At 47.5% G+C, this 20,053-nt stretch overlaps 1 protein-coding gene across 4 annotated transcripts in view; it reads left to right on the forward strand.

The window, feature by feature from the left end:
• Window positions 1-20,053, forward strand: part of PPP6R1 (protein phosphatase 6 regulatory subunit 1) — a 1,178,344-nt gene that overhangs the window by 508,999 nt on the left and 649,292 nt on the right. The window lies entirely within an intron of this gene.

A 20,053-nucleotide genomic window follows, 5' to 3' on the forward strand; every position in this document is an offset into this window, starting at 1 on the left:
TGGGAATTAAATGTTTTTTCCTTAAAGGAATTTCTATTGATGGCCATAATCCCTGATTAGTCCTTTTCTTGAGTTGATCCCAGAACACTTTTATGTGTTTGTTATTCTGTTTTGGTACCCACTCTAAAGGTCATATTGGACATATTTGTTCTTAGTTTGAATAAATCCCATTTTAAAGGTACAAAACCACTACTGTAAAATAAATTGACAAGGGTTATCTTGCATCTTTTTTAAAATATCAAATGAAAGTTAGCATTAGAAATTGTAGCAAGATAGGCTGCAGCTTGCAGAAAGCAAAAACTACCATTCCTCATAGCACCAGTTTCGCATCATATCCTTTGAGTGTCAGTTACCTAATTTGTTTACTATCAGCTCAGACCAGAATCCTTGAGTCGGGCTTTTCCATTTTTCATATTGGAAATTCTTTCCAAACCTGTCTGAAACAATTGTGATTTTTGACATTTTCCTCGGAATGTCCTTTATGTGTTGCAAAGAAAGGCAGAGGTGGCCTCACTCGACCCATGCATCACATGCCTTCCTAATTGTCATTCACATGTGGGGTGTCCCCTTGTGCACAAAAATGTCCAGGAGAGCCATGGTATTCAGACAGAAGAAATAACAGTAAAAGTGACAGGCAGCAGCATCCAGAAACTCCAAAGAGAATAGAGAACGGGCCTCTACAGACACACCTTGTTCTGTTTCTCTGTTGATTTCTCCGAAGGAAGATCAATGAAAGGCCGTCCACTCTTGTCAAAATCTGCACCACTGATGACGGCACCGTCCACTACAATATTGTTGCCCAACCTCTTGATGACCGTCTGAAAAAGTGCAAGCAAGCAAACGTGGCAACTATTACACTGATTGAACTATTACACTGATTGCCGCAAAAAGGTTATTATATTCTTGTTGCTTGTCCACACAACATGTAGAAGGTGAGCCTGGAACACACTCCACAGATTCTATAACCAGAGTCACATATAATGTATCAGGCAGCACTCCTGAGATTGATGATGTTTGCAGTCTAACCAAATCTGGGTTGAATTTCTACCAGATCACAAGAGTGAAGATATATTGGAGAGGAAGAATCCCAATGAAAATATCCATGCAACAGAAATATAGTATGCCAATTTTTTGAAGAATATTAATTGTTAGAATAAGTCATTTAGTCAGGTCCTGGCATATTTCATTGTTTAGCTGCAAGAAATGAAAAGGAACTTAAAAGCAATGTCCCACCTTCTTAGCCACGACCTCCACATCAGTGAAGCAATCAGTCCTTTGCACATCCGTGTAGACTTTCTATGGTTCCACCCGTTGTTACCCATCTAGAGAAGTAAGAGACTACAGACGATTCTCCAATTTCCCTGACATTGTAAGCCAGTTGATAACTTGTTCATTCAGCAACAGCTAAATGCTGTTAAAATGACCCCTGATGTTATTGTTTCTTTACAATGAAATTCTATGAAAAATGTTTAATAAAGAATTAGAACACAAAATAAAAATGACCCCTCTTCACCATGCAACACTGAGCTGACCCAGGAAGGACACCCAATCCACACATTTCGGGACATAAATGGACTCTGAGAATACATCCTCTATTAAGGTGGCCAGCACTTTTGGCCTTCCTAGAAAGCATATGACCACCATGTGGTTGGACATTGCTTCATTTACAGACTTTATTCTGCATTGTGGTATTACCACTAATAGTCGTAATTACTGGAATGGTCTCACTCATGCAGGATCCTGAAGCATCTTTCAGTTGCTATAAGCTGCCCTACCAAGTTTCCCAGGTCAATGTGTGATGTACTACTTCAGTCCAGGTTTTATCTCTGGATTCTGGGACTTGCAGTCTTGTTTTTGCATTATAAAACAGACCAATTTTCCCAGAGTTCAAATTAAAAATCTGCGCTGGAGCAGCAAATCATGCTTGGACCTGGGAAACGTGGTCACTATGAATATGAAGGATGCGTTGCTGTAGATACACATGTATTAAATACACCTGCCATGTTGAGTGCAGTGGTTTGCAAGTTGTTGATGTTAGATAGTTCAAGGAAATATTGAGAGTGAAAACTTCTGTTAGCCCACATGGCACCAGGCCAAAACTCCACCTCAGAATGCTTTTTTGCCAATACGTTTGAATGTTTCTGCATGGCCTCTAGGACTGTTGATAAATTCTCTGCCCCTTTCGGTGCCTGTGGGCGAGGATCACTTTCAGGGATTCTGCTCTGGAACTGTTCTATACTTGGGACAATAGAATATCAGTATGTAGGGACTTATGCTCATAGATACTGAGGGGATATGGTGACTGAGTCGTACTACCTGTAGTGCCTCACTTGCCCACCTATCCTTATCAGAGAAACAAGTGAATTGGTACACCCAGAACTCAACACACACAACTTTCTCAGGGATTGTGGTAACATCACACACCCTTTCGCTCTCACTCGTACTTGTCCACAATAGAGACAAAGGAAGTTTTGAATTTCTCCAGTATTGGGGTGTCTTTCATAGATTCACATGCCTGAATCATTCCCCGTCGTCGGAGTGGGAGTCCCGCGGTACATAAAAAAGCAATAATATGCCAGTAATTAGCAAAAAACCTTAGAAATAAACAACCAGGAAGTAAAGTAGCCCTAAGCTACAAGAGTAAAAACTTCCACACTCGTGACTATCATAGTCATTTTGTATAGTCCAAACTGCAGCCAATCAGGTGACAGCACCCACTAGAATGTTCTCCCCAGAGGCTCAGGCTCTCAGATTTTCTACCGCACGTTGTGTGAAGGGAGTCTCCCTGAGCTCTGCTCAGTACTTCACTCTTTTGGCTGGTTTTCACCTACCTTTAGAATGTCATCTTCTAAAAAAAATCTCTCTTCAGGCCTTGTGAATCTTGTGGGACGCTCTGGCTTTTTTCAGAAGATCCCCACAATAAGTGCATCTACTGCCTGTACCCGGATCATGAGGTGAGGGATTGTAAGATCTGCAGGACCTTCCCTCAGAGACAGGGACGGTCGCCTGCAGAAGATCAAGGATCAGGACAACCCCTTATCTGAGGTAGGAAGTGTGGCCTCGGGGTCATCGGTATCCTCTAGGAAGAGGATGACTGAGGAAGATGTATCTTCTCCTGGGGCTAAGGTGTCGAGAAAAGCAAAATACACTAAGGGTTCTAACTTGCCTTCATCTTCTTCCTCAAAAAAGACTTCTCCACCTTCAAAATGTAGACTTGGTATGCCCGCGAGAAAGTCTGGAAAGTCTCTGGCTTCAAAAAAACTTCCTGAAAAAGTTTTGCCTCAGAAAGTGTCTCCGTCATAGACGGCATAGACGACGATTACTACTTTGTCGTCCATAATCATCGCCGACGCTACTTCAACATAGACAGTCACCTTTTCGTCACCGAGGCCTAAAATTATGTCGTCTGCCTCTTCTCCGTCGACGCTGGTCTCTGTGACAGTTCGACCCATCTCCTGGACAAAAGTGATGCCACCTATCGTCGACGCTTCAACCTCTGCGACGAAGGGTAAGAAGAACCCGTCCACGGGCTCATCATCGACGAAGACCACCTCGACGACGGCTGCCTCGTCGACAAAGGCCACTCACTCGACGGATTCCTCGTCAACACAGATCAGCTTTCTGTCGACTACCTCATCGTCGACGGCCACAACGTCGACGAAGAGTGCCTCGTTGTCAAAAGCATCGTCAACGACTATTGTCCCGTCGACGAAGTTGACTCTCTCGTCTGCGGTCACTATCCTCCCTCCATCTTCATCGGCGGCACCGTCGACGGAACAACCGTCAACGCCTCTTCTATTGTCTTGTGAGGAATTACAAGTTTGGTCTGCCACACCATCTACGATCTCCTCTGCCCAGCCGTCTACGGAAGCTTCTTTTTTACAACGGGGTTCTTCACTAGCGGCATTCTCCCCGCTGAAGCTACCTGACCAGTTACTGGACTCTGAGAATGACGAGGAGCAGTCGGATGCGGATGACCGGTTCCGCACTGCTAGGAGTCCATCTGAACTGCTCATCAAATATCAGGATGAAGATCAGAAAGAGGAGCAGTTCCTTGAACCACAGGCGCCTGCTACGGTGCCTACAGCACAGATGCCATTAGCCCTCCTCAACAACTTGCAATATATGTTGAACGACTACTATCGCTGTTTTCCTCCATCTGAATTGGCTGAGTCACTTCTTTCAACGCCCATGCCTCAAGTATCGGTCTCTGCATACAAATCCCCAAGACAACCTTCTTCAGCACCAGTATCCACAGTAAGATCTGCAGGTCCACCTTCTCCTGCACATTCTCTCCATTCCTGGGAGGCTATCAACACTGATGAGGACAGGGAAGAAGAAGTTGATGACCAGTCTGATTTATGGAGTGGGATGACTATCCAATACAAACTCCCATCATCTGCTCCACCTGCTGCGGACTCACCTCCTGTAGATATTGGTGGTTTCCATCTCATAATGGAACGAGCTACAAAGAGGTTTCTAATTACTATGGAAATGAAAAAGGACGACTGTTTCCTTTACGATTTTAAAGATCAGCCGCAAAAACAAGTGAGCACAATTCCCATCATAGACTTCATCTGGAAAGAGGGACTAAAGATCATGTCCACGCCCAATTCTCTTCCCGCAGTCTTGCCTCGCTTGGACAAAAAGTATAAGGCGCCTAATACCTGACCTGCATGCCTTATAGGACACTCTAAAACTGATTCAGTCATCCCCCAAGTGGCTCAGAGACTGGCCAGGAACCCCTCTTCACCGGTAACTGCGCCAACCAGACGGCGAAAGCAGATGTCTGGATTCCAATGGCAAGAAGGTCTCCACTATGGCGTCAACTGCGGTTCGTGCTGCAAACTCCCTAGCAATATTAGGGAGATACGACCGGCAGATGTGGTCGGACATCTCCCAATATATTGAACTGTTACCAGAGCCTGAAAGATCCGAAGCTAGGAAGATCTTGCACGAAGGGGAGTGCACTTCTGCGGAAATGATCGACGCTGCTGACGTAAATAATTAATTTACTCTCTTAATTTCTATGCAGGTAAGTACTTAATCAATAGCAACTCAATCGGAATGAAAAAAGACAGAGTCCGTGGTGTTAGAGTTTCTAAGGGTTTTATTCCTCATAAAGGAATGGTCAAGACCAGGATATCATGTTCTGACCACCACAGGGGTGTCAGAAGGGATAGAGCAAACTTTATTGACATTACATAGCTTATATACTTGATTTATACCATAAGAAGTAATGTAAGAGGCGTAACAGCTGAGAGAAGACAAGATAACAGTATACACGTGGTACTAGTACGTAATCAAGAGGCGTAAACTAGGCGTGAATCAGAGGTGTGTGCTAGAAACGTCACTGATAGGTGACGCAAGTGGGTGGCACCAAGGGGTGGTGCTAACAGAATTGTTGCAGTGTCAGCAGAAATCGGAAGCTTGGATGCGCGCGCAGCTGCATGACGTGTGATTGACGGGGTGCAGGGGACTTGACATTTAAACTGACGGAAAGAGACAGAAGTCTGGCATGTCAGACCAACTTGTACTTTTATCGTATCTGATATCTGATGTTTAGGAACCATACTATCTGGGCGGAAAGGTCTCTAGGGCAGAAGCTATTCTATGCTAACTGTGGATGCGTGTATAAGCGCCTAAGTGTCTACATGAGAAGCGTGGGGCACGGGGCCTTCCATGGAAGCATGGTAACAGAGGCTATGAATTACTTGAATTACTTGCATTGAGACAGGTCGGCCCTTTGGCTCTGCAGCTGGAGAGGATGTTTACTGGAGCTAGTAGGCAGGAATGCATTCTCGAGGAGCGGAACAGATAACTCGAAGGTTATAGTCAGTCTTGGCAGAAAGCAGGCTGAGCTGAGCGCGAGGGGCCGCGCTGAAAGTAAGTCAGAGTTCACGGGTACAGAGGTAGCCTGGGCAGAGGCTGTCAGAGTCAGGAAGCCAAAAGAGGCTCGATGGCAGAAATCAGGGCCTACTCTGCCAGAGCAGGGAAACATGTAAAGTGTACTACAAAAAGACGGTGGCATAGCATACTTAGGAACGGACTATATAATCCATTCAGGGTGGATTTGAAAGAGGACAAGTTAACGTTGGACGCAAATGTATTTGCGTCTTCATAGCTGGTACAGGAGGGAAGTTACATGCACTTTAAGCTGGTACATGGAGTCGGTGGGGTACGCGCTAGGGAACATAACATGACCAAAAATTTATATTTCCTCATTCCCTCCTTGTTCCCTACGGACCCTTCATGAAATATCGATCCTCATGAATCGATCAGTTTGTTCTTGCAACATCATTTGTTCTTCTTTCTTTCGTTTACGTTTTGAGAGAAAACTGGAGTGTTCAATACATGACGTGGCACACAGTCCACAAATCGCTGGCCCACACTGCAGGCACAGGCAGCAACTGAATACTAGGACTAGGCCAATGCCTAGGAAGGATAGGATCTTCCATCCCCAAGCTGTTAACGTTGTCCAGAACCAACCGGACCAAGTCCAGGTGCCTGGATTCTGATGTATCTGATTTGCAATTTTATGGAGACGGGTGATAGCTTGATATACAGATGGTGCGTTTTGTGGTATGAAAACACAGCAACTTGACCCGATGACCTTACAGGCTCCACCTCTATCTGCCAAGATGACGTCAATAACAAGACGATTCTGAAGGACAACAACCCGCATGGCGGACTGCTCTTCTGTTAAGTTACCTAAGGCGGAGGCAGTTTCATTCACTACTGCTTCAAGTGTTCTAGTTAATCTGCGTATTAATTTACTATTCTGAACAGGGCCTAAAAAGAAAAAGAATCCTTTATTAAAGTCGGTGTACTGTTCCCATGCCGTTTCTGTGTAGTCGACAAGTGGGATATCTCTTCTGGGTCTATTCTTTACTAGATTGGGATTTCTATGGTAATCAGGAGGAGCTAGAAAAACAGGTGGCAGAAGGAATGCAATGTAACAGGTACCATCCCAATCTGGAGGTAGACGTATGTATGCGGTATGACCACAAACAAAGTAAGAATGACTGATAGCTTTAAAGGACGATTTTCCATGATCACTGAATTCGACCATAGTAGTGCATTTACTATGACCTAAGTGTACTGAACCTTTCTTCTTGATACATAATTCACCAGTGACTGGCAATACTGACATAATGGGTAGAACTGGTGTGGCTTCGGATTCAACAGTGAGAATCATAAGGCTAATTGTATAATTACCGAATCCATATACTTCATTTTCTAGATCAGTTCCTATTCTAGTGGGGAGTCCCTCCTTATCTGGGTAACAGACGTCGAGCAGGACCAAGTTCAGGTTTCCCCAAACCCAGCCCCCATCGAAAACAGCAATATCAGGATCTAAGGAATTAATTATTTTAAACCATGCTCCGCAGGAGCCATTGTGAGTGAACGGATACGGAAAGAGGGGCAGAGCTCCCTTGTAATTCTGGTAGGGAGGGAGTCGGCCACATATCCAGCAATTTGTAGCATTGTTAGTTTGATGAGAATGATGTAGCATACTAATGAATGTATTGTTGCGCAGCGCAAGTCTGTAGGAAAGCTCGTGTGGAGGTAACTCACTAAAAGTGTGTTCAGCAGATACATTATAGGCAGAATGTTCACGCTTGAAAATAGGATAATAGATAGGCAAAACGATACTGACAACAATAATTAGAATACTAAGAATGAACATGATTAATAGTGTCACTATACAGTGACTACGAAGTGATTTACAGTATGTACGTTTCTTTGCTTCTCTCTCTCTCTCTCTATCTCGATCTAGGGGATACATGTCAGAAACTATTTAACCGATTCACCTAGGGGAGGACTTAAACAATTAAACTGTCTGACTTGCTAGATCGTAATTTCATGCGATAACTTTCTTGAGGAGTCTTTTCTCGTTCAGATTCTGTAAAGTCTTTTTGTTCGACACAGTCTTTGGTGGGGGTGGACGAGTCTCGATCAGGTTTCAGTCCAGAGAATTTTTTTATATGACTCGTGTGAACCCACCCCTTTCTTCCTTCTATTTTCACGGCCGTCCTGGTTGTTAGAAGAACGGTCTTCGGGGAATTCCAGCGGGGCTCCAGCGGACTCTTTCTGTCGACGTTGCGGACGAACACAAGGTCGCCAGGACGGACGTCGTGTGGCTTTACATCAGTGTTGTCAGGGAAGGCTGCGGCAACCTGTGAACGACATGATTGGAGTGCAGACATCAAGGAGGCAAGGTAATCTGTCAACATGTTACAATCAACATCAGTAATCTTTTTCGGAATGGGCGTCCCCCACATATTCGGTGGTCTGCCAAAGACCACCTCGTACGGGGATAGCCCTGATCTCGAATGGGCGACCATTCTCATGTAGAATAGTGCCACTGGCAGGGCGACTATCCAGTCGACCCCTTTCTCCTGACATATTTTGGCAAGGCGGATCTTTAGTGTCTGGTTATGCCTTTCTACAAGTCCTGCGGCTTCGGGATGTCGGACACAATGGAACTTCCACTGGTATCCCAGTAATAAGGAAACTTCTTTCATTAATGCAGATGAGAATGGCTGACCGTTATCTGAGTACACGACACGAGGCAAGCCGTATCGTGGGAAAAATTCACGAACCAGCTGCTTGGCAGTGGTCGGAGCAGTGTAATCTGGGACTGGGTATGCTTCGGTCCAGCGGGACAGAGCACAGACAATTACGAGAACATATTTAAATCCTCGACAACGGTCCATCTGGATATAATCCATCTGGAGGACTTCAAAAGGGTGATCGGGAGGATGAAATCCACCTTGCTCTACAGGGACGCTTTTTCCTGGATTGAACTGACAACAGATCATGCAAGTACGCACTTTCTGTTTTGCTGCTGCTCGTAAGTGTTTATTGTTCCAGAGATTTTGTAAACTGTCTAACATCGCTTTCTCTCCTAGATGTGCAGGACTATGTGCTGTATTTATCATAACTTGAACCATAGAGTCAGGGAGAAACCATGTAGATTTTCCCTTCGTCATCCAACCTTGATCTGTCTGGATCCCTCCTAGTTCGATCCATTTCTTTATTTCTTCTGGAGTAGCATGTGTCTGAATGTCGATAACATCTAGTGTGGGATCCCTGACTGTCATACAGTTTGTCTGTTCAGTTGTCTTTGTCGTATCAGTTATCTGAGTGTGGGTCAGTGCTGTATGTTTTGCTGTCTGGTCTGCCAGGTCGTTACCCTGGGAAACAGAATCTGTGACTTTAGTATGTGCTTTACACTTCATGACGGATATGGCTGAAGGCAGATGTATTGCTTCTAACAGTGCTGGATTTTGGCACCATGAGAGGTCAGAAAACCTCGTTCTTGCCACAGCATGCCGAAGTCGTGTACAACTCCGAACGCATAACGGGAATCAGTGTATATGTTGACATTTCTGTTCTTGGCTAGAATACAGGCTCGGGTCAGAGCGATGAGCTCTGCCGCTTGAGCAGACAGTGTATCAATACGATGTGTTTCTTTAACTTCAGTTTCAGTGGTCACGGCATACGCGGCCACTAACTCTCCTGTACTTGTTCTCATGCATGAACCGTCCACATAAAGTGTCAGGTCTGGATTTGTCAATGGAACATCTGTTAAATCTCGTCGGGGCTTTGTTACTGCATTAATGATCTCTATGCAATCATGCGGAACTGGATCTGTCATAACTGTAGGTAACAGTGTTGCTGGGTTCAAGATACTGCAACGTCTGATTTCTATGTGTGGCTGGAATAATGTCAATTCATAACCTGTTAGTCGTGCTATAGTCAAGTGTTGAGTTTGGGTTCTGTTTAGCAGAACCTCTACAGAGTGTGGAACTTGTACTGTTAACTGATGACCTAGAACAATTGAATCGCTCTGTCTGATTGCTAACGCTGTTGCTGCTACTGACTTTAAGCACGCAGGGAGTGCCTGGGCTACTGAATCCAATGTACTTGAAAAATAAGCGCAAGGCTTATGTGAACCTGCTTGATCTTGAGTGAGGACAGACAATGCTGTACCGTCACGTTCTGTAACAAAAAGTGTAAACGGTTTGCTGTAACATGGTGTCGCTAAAACTGGTGCTTGGCATAATGCTTTCTTTAATTCCTCAAAGGCTTGTGTGTGTTCCTGAGTCCAAGGGAGGGCAATGGAAGTTGCTGCCTCCTGCGTCGTTAACTGGATGAGTGGTTTAGCTAGAAATGCATATTGAGGAATCCATTGTCTGCAGTACGAGGTGAGGCCTATAAAGGCCCGCACTTCCTTTTGTGTCTGGGGTCGTGGCATATTTACAATTAACTGAATGCGATCGGGAGTGAGCTGTCTCCCCACTTTGGACAGCAAGTGACCCAAGTACACAACTTGCTGAACACAGAATTGTAGCTTCGAAGGAGACACCTTGTGTCCCTTGTCGGCCAGGAAATGTAAAACTGTCAATGATGCTTGTTCACATTCGGGCTCACTTCGTGCGGTTATCAGTAGATCATCGACGTATTGCAGTAAAGCGGTGTTAACTGGCATTTGAACACAATCTAGTTGTCTTTTCAGTGCTTGACTATAGATGCTGGGGCTTTCTGTGAATCCTTGAGGTGCGCGGGAAAATTTAAAACTTCGTCCATTTAAACTGAATCCGAAGAGATATTGGCTCTCCGGATCAATAGGTACACTGAAGAAAGCGTTCTTGAGGTCAATTACAGTAAAGAACGTTGCTTCTGAATCAATAGCAGTCAATAGGGAAGAGATATCGGGGACCACAGGGTACTGCGGTACGATGCACTTGTTCAGTTCTCGAAGATCAATCACCAGCCGATATACTGGCGGTGCATTGGGGTCTGTACGTTTAAGAATTGGAATGATGGGTGAATTACAGATATTGGAGTTGGTCTCTACGACCACTCCCTGGGCAATAAGCTCTTCAATGATTTTCAGTAAAGCCACTACAGCATCGGGTGGTAACTTGTATTGTCTGATTCTGGGTAGAACAACTCCTGTCTTGAGTGTAACACGATATGGAGTGATATGCATACAACCTACATCAGCTGGGCCTTTTGCCCATAAGTGATCTGGTACATTTTTCAATCTGACATCAAAATCTCTTAAAACATAATGACCCTTGAAATCCCGTAGAAAGAGTCTGACTCCCTCCGGGGAACAGCATATTATAGCTCCTAGAGCCTTCAGTGTTTTAATTCCTAACAGATTTTCTGGGCATGATTTCGTAAGTAACAAATCTGTAACTCGTGATAATGGACCCACAGCCAGTGGTACTGGTTCCGATACTTCATTTACAATAGGCTGTCCTGAAAAACCAAGGGAAACATTCTGTGAGCCTGAGAGGGGTGCCCCTGGGACTTCATTGTGACTGATTGTAGTGCGACTTGCCCCTGTTCCTATCTGCTTTAACTTGTTGAAAAACGGCATTTTGCTTACTTATAACTGAATGCTCAATCCTTACTATTTAATACGAGTTACAGCTAGTTGATACAAGAAACACAATAATGCACATTAAACGGTCACATTCAAACCACGACATTAATCACATAAGAAGACATTTAGAACATAGATGACTACCCCCCTATACTGGATGTACTGCTCAACAGTACAGATACACTGATGTAACAGTGCAGAAATTCGGAATACTAGATATACTGCTAAACAGTACAGATACACTGCCTAAAAACAGTGCAGACCGGACTTGCGTACCCAAACCCGTCTAGATACGACCCAGCAATGGTACTCACCGGGAAGCACGGAAACAGAAGGCCTCGGAAAACTCGACTGGACTCGACTCGGTACTTCGGAAAACTTCGGAAAACTTCGGAAAACTTCGGACGCCAAAATGACGTAAATAATTAATTTACTCTCTTAATTTCTATGCAGGTAAGTACTTAATCAATAGCAACTCAATCGGAATGAAAAAAGACAGAGTCCGTGGTGTTAGAGTTTCTAAGGGTTTTATTCCTCATAAAGGAATGGTCAAGACCAGGATATCATGTTCTGACCACCACAGGGGTGTCAGAAGGGATAGAGCAAACTTTATTGACATTACATAGCTTATATACTTGATTTATACCATAAGAAGTAATGTAAGAGGCGTAACAGCTGAGAGAAGACAAGATAACAGTATACACGTGGTACTAGTACGTAATCAAGAGGCGTAAACTAGGCGTGAATCAGAGGTGTGTGCTAGAAACGTCACTGATAGGTGACGCAAGTGGGTGGCACCAAGGGGTGGTGCTAACAGAATTGTTGCAGTGTCAGCAGAAATCGGAAGCTTGGATGCGCGCGCAGCTGCATGACGTGTGATTGACGGGGTGCAGGGGACTTGACATTTAAACTGACGGAAAGAGACAGAAGTCTGGCATGTCAGACCAACTTGTACTTTTATCGTATCTGATATCTGATGTTTAGGAACCATACTATCTGGGCGGAAAGGTCTCTAGGGCAGAAGCTATTCTATGCTAACTGTGGATGCGTGTATAAGCGCCTAAGTGTCTACATGAGAAGCGTGGGGCACGGGGCCTTCCATGGAAGCATGGTAACAGAGGCTATGAATTACTTGAATTACTTGCATTGAGACAGGTCGGCCCTTTGGCTCTGCAGCTGGAGAGGATGTTTACTGGAGCTAGTAGGCAGGAATGCATTCTCGAGGAGCGGAACAGATAACTCGAAGGTTATAGTCAGTCTTGGCAGAAAGCAGGCTGAGCTGAGCGCGAGGGGCCGCGCTGAAAGTAAGTCAGAGTTCACGGGTACAGAGGTAGCCTGGGCAGAGGCTGTCAGAGTCAGGAAGCCAAAAGAGGCTCGATGGCAGAAATCAGGGCCTACTCTGCCAGAGCAGGGAAACATGTAAAGTGTACTACAAAAAGACGGTGGCATAGCATACTTAGGAACGGACTATATAATCCATTCAGGGTGGATTTGAAAGAGGACAAGTTAACGTTGGACGCAAATGTATTTGCGTCTTCATAGCTGGTACAGGAGGGAAGTTACATGCACTTTAAGCTGGTACATGGAGTCGGTGGGGTACGCGCTAGGGAACATAACATGACCAAAAATTTATATTTCCTCACTGCAGCAGATGTGACATCTACAGGTTTCAGGCAGTTGGTGGGAGCAGCAGTACTAAGAAGGCAGGGTTGGCTGAAGTCAACATCCTTTCGCCAAGAGGTCCAAGCTAAAATCAACGACATGCCGTATGATGGGGAATTTCTTTTTGGCCAGCATGTCGACGAGGCCCTGCAGGCAATAAAGGACACAGAAATGGCAAGATCTCTGAGTAACCTTCAGTTTCTCATGTCGTCCTTTCTTGGTGCCAAAGGACGTGGGTCCTTCTCCAATAGAGGGGGCTACAATCAACAAAGATCGTACCAACCTTCTCAAAGTAACCAGAGATCTCAATCATACAAACAACAAACGTACGGACAGTGAGGTAACAACTTCTCGCAATCAAAGAGGAGGTCCTCCTATCATGGGCGGGATTCCTCCAAGAAACCATGAGATATGCCACCTGCCACCATCTCTGCCCGTTCCCCAATCAAAGGTTGGAGGAAAAATATCTAATTTCTACTCAAACTGGTCCAAGATTACCTGACAAGTGGGTCCTGGATATAGTGGCCAGAGGCCACACTTTGGAATTAATCAAAACCCCTCCAAATTTTCCTCCCAAAGCCCCACCTCCTGCTCATCTCAACGAGCTGTTCTCCCAGATAAATGTAATGATTCGGAAAGGAGCGATCAAAAAAGTTCCTCAATTTCAAAAAGGAACGGGAGTCTACTCAAGATTCTTCCTCATTCGCAAGCAGACAGGGGAATGGCGCCCCATCCTCGACCTGAGCGCCCTCAACAAATACCTGAAAAAATTGTCCTTCCGGATGTTAAGAAATCCTCCAGCTTCTTTCGGTAGGGGATCACATGGCCACCCTCGACCTTCAAGAGGCTTATTTTCATGTGCAGATTCTCCCCAGGCACAGAAAGTTCTTACGGTTCAGAGTGGCTGGCAGGGATTTTCAGTTCAAAGTCCTCCCCTTTGGACTACGGTCAGCACCCCATGTGTTCACAAAGGTGCTAGCTCCCGTGGTCGCACACCTTCGCCTGGAACGTGTTCAAATCTTCCCTTACTTGGACGACTGCCTTATCGAGGCTAATTCCTTATTAGAGACAAAATCACACATCCAAAGATGTCTGTCGCTGTTCCAATCTGTCTTTCCATCAACTACGAAAAATCTCATCTTCTTCCGTCACAAAGGAAGACTTTCTTGGGAGCCACACTGGACACCCAACTCACAGAGGCTTTCTTCTCAAGAGAGAGGCAGCACAAGATCCGAAAATTAGCTCACCTGTTGCAATAAAAAGAGTGCGTTTCAGTTCGACTATTCAAATCTTTCCTGGGGATGATTTCATCCTGCATCCCGTTGATACCAAATTGCCGTCTCAGAATAAGGCCTTTACAAGAACAACTCAACCTCCAATGGTTGCAGGTGTTAGGTTTGTTCGACGACATCATTCTCATAACGCCTCGAATGAAAAATGCACTGCTGTGGTGGACTCGGATAGAGAACTTATGAGAGGGATGTACATTCCTATCGGAAGTCCCAAATTTCACAATCACAACAGACTCTTCCCTTGAAGGATGGGGACACACCTTCAGGGAATGACAGTCAACGGAAAGTTGAATGTGCAACAAAGGACATGGCACATCAACCTTCTGGAGCTGCGAGCCATTTTCTTGACCCTAAAGTCTTTTCGACCCATCTTATTAGGGACGTCGGTGTTGATTTGGACGGACAACACGACAAGTATGCACTACCTAAACAAACAGGGCGGTACAAGGTCGGCCCTTCTCTCTCAGCAAGCCCAGGAGATCTGGGACTGGGCACTACGTCACGGGATCACTCTATCAGCGGTCCATGTTCCAGTGATTTCCAATGTCCTAGCAGATTCTCTCAGCAGATCTCAGATGTCCCACCACGAGTCGGAATTGCATCAACCAACATTGGATCGAGTTTTCCGGGAATGGGGCAATCCGGAGCTGGACCGGTTTGCCACCAACCAGAACCGGAAATTACCATACTTCGCAAGCTGGCTTCCCCACAGGGACTCGTGCGGGAATGCTCTTTCCATGAACTGGTCACAAATATATGCCTACGCCTTTCCTCTGATTCCACTGATACCCAAGGTTATCTCCAAGATGAAGAAGCAGCCTTGTTGCCTCATTCTCATTGCCCCCAGATGGCCTCGCCAATACTGGTTCACTGAGCTTCTCCTCCTATCGGAGTGCGATCCCATTCAGTTTCCACCAATACCGAACCTTGTGTCCATTCAAAAGGGTCAGATCTGTCACCCGGACCCAGCATCCTTGAAATTAGCAGCATGGCTCCTCAACACCTTGAATTTGCGCACTTAGATATTCCCGCAGAGTGTAAAGAAGTTTTTGCCAATGCTCGAGCACCTGCCACAATCAAGACATATAAGCTCAAATGGAAATGGTTCTGCACTTGGTGTCAATCTGTCAATTTACATCCCATTCAGGCCAAGCCAGAACAGATTTTACCATTCTTTCTTCAATTGGCAAAGTCTGGATTATCTCATTCCACGTTAAGTGTTTTTGGCAGCTATCTCCAGATTCCTTCAAGATGGTTCTAACTCTCTCTACTCTACTAGAGTTATTCAACAATTTTTTAAGGGCTGTTTCGTATGTTTCCCCCATTCGGCGTCCACCTCCATCTTGGCATTTGAATGTGGTGCTCGCTCAACTCATGCGACACCCCTTTGAACCTATTCACAAAGTGGACCTTAAGTTCCTTTCTTGGAAGGTATCTCTGCTGCGGGCGCTGACATCAGCAAGAAGGGTCAACGACATTCAAGCATTCACGATTAAGTCTCCTTTTCTGCAATTCACATCTAATTCAGTGGTGCTTCGTACCAGTCCCGACTTCAGCCTAAGGTTCCTTCAGATTTTCACCTTAATGAACCGGTAATTCTGAAAACATTTTTTCCAAATCCTCAGACAACAGCAGAGAAAGCTTTGCATTCCCTGGGTATCAGGAGAGGTCTCAAGTTCTATCTGCTACAATTCGAAAATCGGATCAACTTTTTGTAGCGCATGGGAGGCTACGTCAGGGTTACTCTGTATTCACACAGACCATAGCTCATTGGATGTCCTCGACGATTAGACTGTGTCATCAACAGGCGGGAAGGCCTCTAAGCACCACGACGAGAACACATTCTCTGAGAGCGATCTCCTCATCCACCGCTGTCTTTGCTGGGGTGCCTCTCCATCAAATCTGCTGAGCGGCAATCTGGTCCAGCAGACACACTTTTACCAAACACTACTGCTTGAACACTGCAAGTGATGCAGATACGACAGTGGGACAAGCAGTTCCCCGCAATTAATTAATTAATTCATTAATAAGGTGAGCCTCTATTCTCCCTCCTCCACTATGCTCTTTTTAGACGCTTATTCATATATTGTTTTTATATCCTACCCAGTATGCATATGTAAACACTACTGTATTTGTATACGTTTAATGATGCATTGATATGCGTATGTACATTGATACTGTGATCTTTGACCCTGCTCGCAGTCAGGTCGCTCCCCACGCCTCCACACAGCCGCCAGCTGCCTCGGTGCTCCTCCTGCCTGCTGCCATCTCCCTGCTGCCTGCCACCATCTCCCGCTCCTCCCTGCCCGCCGCTGCGTCCCTGCAGCCCCGCCCCCCTGATACCCATTGGCCACCCGCTCTCACCTGCTCCTCCCTACCCCTCCTCCTCTTACGGAGACCGTGCAGCGGCCGCGCCTTCGTCGCGCCAAAGGCAAGCCCATCTGCACCCGTCTGCGCCTGGACCGCGCCCAGCGCCAGAACCCCTGGACCCCGCGAACACCACAATACCAGACTCCGCTACGACGCCAGCACCCACTACGCACTCAAAGCCGGCCAAAACCACCCCTGCTTCCAAGGCGCCCCGAAACAGACTCACAGACCTTTCACCTGCCACATCTGCAGCTTCACCTGCGACAGAACCACCAAATCTCCAAGGACTGGACCCAACCACCTCTGCTGCATACTCGCTCTGCACACAAGCACGCCATCGAGCTCTGGGACCTGCTAGACACCTCCGCCCCAGACGTGGCCTTCCTGACCGAGACCGGGTGGAACGACTCCTTGGCGCCCGGCATCGCCTTAGCCATCCCCGACGGCTACAAGATCACCCGCAGGGATCGCGCCAACGGAATCGGAGGAGGAATAGCCATCGTCCACAAGTCCACCCTCAAGGTCGCCACCCACTCAGATTACACTCTCAACACCGCCGAACACCTGCACCTCCGGATCCACACCGACCCTACCATCATCCTCCGAGGAACACTCCTCTACAGACCACCCGTACCTCGAGCTCAATTCAGCGACTCCATCGCCAACCTCACCAGCACACATGCACTCGCCTCCACGGACTACATCCACCTCGGGTACCTGAATTTCCACCTTGAGAGCAACAACGCCACCAACTCCGCCACCCTGATCGACAACCTCGCCAACCTCTGCCTCAGACAACTCGTCACCGCACCCACGCCGCTGGCCACACACTGGACCCCATCTTCTCCACAGGCACCCACGTCGCCTCCGACCACACCATCGAACTCCACAGGACAGACCACCGCTACATCCATTTCACCTTCAACAAACCAACCACGCACCACCGCACCCAACAGCTCCCTCGCCGCGGCTGGAGCAAAGTTACCGAAGACCAGCTGATCACCACCCTCGCCCAGAACCCACCCACCGACCCCACCAACCCAGACGCCGAAGCCTGAAACCTCAGACAGTGGATCGACGACTGCGCCAACACCCTCGCCACACTCAAGAAACCCTCCAACAATCACGCCAGCAAGAGAGCCACCTGGTTCACTGACGAGCTGCAGACCTTCAAATGCGCCTGCCGGAAACTGGAGAAGATATGGCTCCACAAATGCAAACCGGACAACCACGCAACCCACAAGGAGGCTACTCATAGACATCACCACCTCATCAGAATAGCCAAGAGATCCTCCTTCAAAGACCGCCTGGACAACAATGCACACGACCGCAAAGAGCTCTTCAGCATCGTAAAGGAACTCTCCAACCTCAGCGCCAGCGTCAACGACATACCGTCCTCACAAGCACTGTGCGACCGCCTAGCCATCTTCTTCCACCGCAAGATCGCTGATAGCTTCAACACCATGACCGCCCCAACTACACCAGACCCCACCTCCCTTGTGAACATCACCAGCGCCAACCGCCTGACCTCCTGGTCCAACGACGACGAGACACGCAAGGTCATGAACTCCATCCACTCAGGATCTTCGTCAGACCCGTGCCCACACCACGTCTTCAACAAAGCAGACGCTGCCATTGCACCCCAACTACGAAATGTCATCAACATCTCCTTCGAAACAGCGACATTCCTGGAAAGCTGGAAACACGCCGGAATCAACGCCCTCCTCAAGAAGCCCGAGGCGGACCCCAAGGACCTCAAGAACTTCCGGCCCATCTCCCTGCTCCCATTCCGGGCGATGGTCATCGAGAAAATGGTCAACATGCAACTGGCCCGCCACCTGGAAGACAAGAACATCTTGGACCCGTCCCAGTCCGGGTTCAGACGAAACCACAGCACCGAGACAGCCCTCAACGCTGCCACAGACGACATCAGGCGCCAACTAGACAACAGCGAAACATCAGCCCTGATCCTCCTGGACCTGTTAGCCGCCTTCGACATGGTCTACCATCGCACTCTAAAGGAACGCCTCCTAGAAGCCGGAATCCAAGAGAAGGCCTTAGACTGGACCACGTCCTTCATCTCCGGCAGAACCCAGAGCGTCCGCCTCCCACCCTTCTGTTCCGAGGCCACCGACCTAATCTGCGGCGTCCCCCAGGGCTCATCCCCCAGCCAGACGCTGTTCGACGTCTACATGGCCCCCCTCGCACAAGTGGCCCGCCAACAAGACCTCCATATCATCTCCTACGCTGACGACACCCAGCTCATCCTCTCCCTCACCAAGGACCCGCACACCGCCAAAATCAACCTCCACGAGGGAATGAAGGCGGTCGCCAACTGGATGCAGAACAGCTGTCTGAAGCTGAACTCTGATAAGACGGAGGTATTCCTCCTCGGACCCACCCCCTCAGCCTGGGACGATTCCTGGTGGCCGACCACACTGGGAACAGCATCAACACCCACCGACCATGCACGCAACCTAGGATTCATCCTAGACTCCTCACTCTCCATGTCTAAACAGGTCAACACCGTCTTCTCCTCCTGCTACAATACCCTCCGCATGCTCCGCAGGATCTACAAGTGGATCCCAACCGAAACAAGAAGAACGGTGGCACATGCCCTCGTCAGCAACAGACTAGACTACAGCAACGCACTCCTTGCAGGAATCCCAGCCAAACGCCTACGACGACTACAACGCATCCAAAACACTTCCGCCCGACTGATTGTCAATGCCCCCGCCACATCACCCCCCACCTGAGAGACCTACACTGGCTCCCTGTCGACAAGAGGATCACCTTCAAGCTCCTCAACCACGCACACAAAGCACTCCACATCGCCGGATCAGCCTACCTGAACAGCAGACTCAACTTCTACACCCCGACCCGCCAGCTCCGCTCCGCCAGCCCCGCTCCGCCAGCCTCGCCCTCGCCGACTTCCCCCGCATCCAATGAACAACCTCCGGCTGCAGATCCTTCTCCTACCTCGCCGCCATGACCTAGAACACCCTCCCTACCCACCTACGGCAGACCCTACTCGCCTTCAGAAGATTCCTCCAGACCTGGCTCTTCGAGTAGTAGCGGCACCCCCCGCCTCAGGAGACCCTCACGGGTAAGTAGCGCGCTTTACAAGTACTCTGATTGATTGATTGATTGATGCAACGAGCGTCTAACGAGCATGAAGGTTTGTACTGCTATCTATTTTGATTCAGGCATGTGAATCTATGAAAGACATCCCAATACTGGAGAAGAACTATAGTTCTCCAGTATTGGTGTCTTTCGTAGATTCACATGCACCCACCCACCCACCTCGCCTCAGAGGTTCCTTTTG

The sequence above is a fragment of the Lissotriton vulgaris genome, chromosome 7, assembly GCF_964263255.1.
Source record: "Lissotriton vulgaris chromosome 7, aLisVul1.2, whole genome shotgun sequence".
NCBI classification, from domain to species: Eukaryota; Metazoa; Chordata; class Amphibia; order Caudata; family Salamandridae; genus Lissotriton; species Lissotriton vulgaris.